This window comes from Echinops telfairi, unplaced genomic scaffold, assembly GCF_000313985.2.
Source record: "Echinops telfairi isolate 266 unplaced genomic scaffold, ASM31398v2 ScPeMD7_443;HRSCAF=831, whole genome shotgun sequence".
In the NCBI taxonomy this organism is placed as follows: Eukaryota; Metazoa; Chordata; class Mammalia; order Afrosoricida; family Tenrecidae; genus Echinops; species Echinops telfairi.
Window position 1 is genome coordinate 25,408,259 of NW_022104341.1, and position 2,944 is coordinate 25,411,202.

The window sequence follows — 2,944 nt, forward strand, 5'->3', positions numbered from 1 at the left end:
ATAACAGTCGATACAGTGGGTGCTGCCAATAGTTAAGCACTCAAATACAAGCCAAAAGGTTGCTGGCTCAAGCCCACCCAGGGGCGCCTCAGGAGGCAGGCCTTGGAATCTGCACCGGGAAGGTAAGTCTTAGAAACCCTGTGAGGCAGTTCTCCTCTGCATACAGGGAGTGGCCGTGGGAAGGCGTCGCTCAGCAGCAGCCCGGCGGAATCAGTGTGTGCCAGCTGACTACTAGCCCTACACAAGCACCGAAACAAGTGAATTCGGATCAGAGGGAATCACCATCCACACGCAAGTATAAGCCGACCCAAATATCAGCCGAGGTACCTAATTTTACCACAGAATTGCATTAAAAGTGCTGAAAAGCTCGGCTTATACACAAGTATATAAGGTCTCTGTGAAGTGCAACTACAAAGAAAACGAAATAATATTAAATGAAGGGTTGTCGTTCCCCCAGCAGAACAAGACGAAGATTTTCTGTTTCTCAAATTGGATGGTAGATTGGATTATCATGCATAACATTCATAGATACACTAATTGATTACATAATATTGCATAAATGAAAATTACAAACCCAGCTCCTCTCATATAAGGTCTTGGTCAACTATGTAACTACTTTTTAGCCTACAGTTAGACTGTATGTTTGATCCTTTCTGAATTTTATCTTGCTGTAAGTCTAGTGTCCAAAGCACCAGGAGAATTTTATATCAATTACAACTGATGAGCCTGCCTTCTGGTGTTTTATGAAAGCTAACTTGCTGTTCAACAGAAAGAGGCTGAGGCCAAGGCCCTGGGGTTTTCCACCAGAAACTCTCTTCTGGGTTGACATTCTGGGCTTACTAACCCAGCTTCCTATAAGACCCTCTCTTCCACAGCAATGCCATCATTCTTCTACTCAAAAATCGGAAGTTTTGCCACACAGCGGAACTTGTGCTGAAATCAAGATACTAATTATAGCCAGAGGTCCCAATTTGTATCTGAAAATAGGCATGAGATTAATTCACCATGAGTAATGCTTAAGAACCTAGACATTCTCCCCCATTATATAACTTCCTCCTAAATGCTGATAAAATTACCCAAGCCTCTTAAAAAGTTCCCAGAAGTTTTCCCTCTTTAAACTATGCTTTAAAATAAAAAAATAAACCGTGCTTGCCTACCCTTCAATATCTGGCACCACTTGGTTTCCGCAGCACCCAGGGTCGTTCAGAAAGCAAGCGTCTGTCTGCTAACCAAGAGGCAGGCAGTTGGAGTGCCTTCTGAAGCCTCTCAGAAGAAACACCCGGCGACCCGCTTCTGCAAGATCATTGCCATGTGAACCTCATCGGCACAAACTGATAGCACAGACGAGGGGCATCCTGAGTCAGAATCAACTGCTGCAGGGTTTGTGTTTCGTTTCTTTCAAACATATCTTCCTGTTTCTAAGAATACGACAAATGACTCTAAAGAATTTAGCTGATCCCAGGGACGAGTTTGTTGAAATCTGCTGGGTGTTTTGTTAGCATTTTCCCCCCCCCCACCTAAACACATACTTTCCTTTTTTATTATTATTATTTTTTGATCATCTTATTGGGGGCTCATACAACTCGTATCACAATCCAATCATTCATACATCGTGTCAAGCACATTTGTTGTTGCCATCATTCTCAAAACATTTTCTTTCTACCTAAGTCCTTGGTATCAGTTCATCCCCCGCCCCCTGATGAACCCTTGATAATTTATAAATTATTTTTTTCATGTCTTACACTGTCCCATGTCTCTCTTCACCCACTTTTCTGTTGTTCCTTGCCTAGGGAGGGTGTTATATGTTGATCATTGTGATTGGTTCCCCCTTTCTCCTCCACTTTCCCCTTCCCCTCCTGGTATCGCTACTCTTATTATTGGTCCTGAGGGGTTTTTATCTATCCTGGGTTCCCTGTTTCTAGCTCTTATCTGTACCCGTGTACATCCTCTGGTCTAGCCAGATTTGTAAGGTAGAATTGGGATCATGATAGCGGGGGTAGACGGGGGTGGGTATTAGAGAACTAGAGGAAAGTTGTATGTTTCACTGGTGCTATACTGCACATCCTGGCTCATCTCCTCCCCGCAACCCTTCTGTAAGGGGATGTTCAGTTGCCTACAGATGGGCTTTGGGTCTCCACTCTGCACTCCCCTCATTCACAATGATATAGTTTTGGTCTTTTAAACACATAATTTCATAAAGAAAATCTATCAGCAAGTCTGGAGAGCCTTTTCCTGTCATTGATAGTTTCAAGGGTATTGTCACAAGGAGGCATTTGATCTAGTTCAGAAAGAGAGTGCACATGTTGTTTTGTGCTTTTCTTGTGTGTGTTTACACCGCGCTCCCTTCATCCTCGGCCGTGGCATTCGGTACTTCCTGCCTGCAGCATTGCCTGCATGCCCCTTTCCCAGTGTGCCGTGGGTCTCAGCAACAGCAGCCCTTCATTGTTCAGGATTACTCAGAGCTTTAATCCCTTCTGAGGTGAACAAAGGTGACATTTCATGACTGCTTTAAAGAAAAAAGAAAACGAAAAATCTTCTGACATTAGAGTTCCTGAAATGACAGATGTGACACTCATTGTGGAAAACACTCCTTCTATCTTAGAAATGCCAGGAAGACGCGGGTGTTGTCCCCGATGAATCAGGAACTCCAAGTCGAAGCACAGGAAGTGCAGGCCGGCCTGCGGCGGCTGGCTCAGGGTCTGTGGTAGAGGCACAGCTCACAAGGATGAGGAGAAGATGACACAACAGGAAAGTACTTGAACCAACCACAACTACTGTAGAACAAAGCTAATTATTTTACGTAATTTAAGTTCATTATGAGAAAATGTTTAGCTTTTTTTCCTCCCCTTTAAGAACATTTGAGAGAAGCACACCAGCCTATGCAACCACGAGGTGTCGAAGGGATCAGGTGTTAAGGCATCATCAGAACAAAAAATCTTACCAT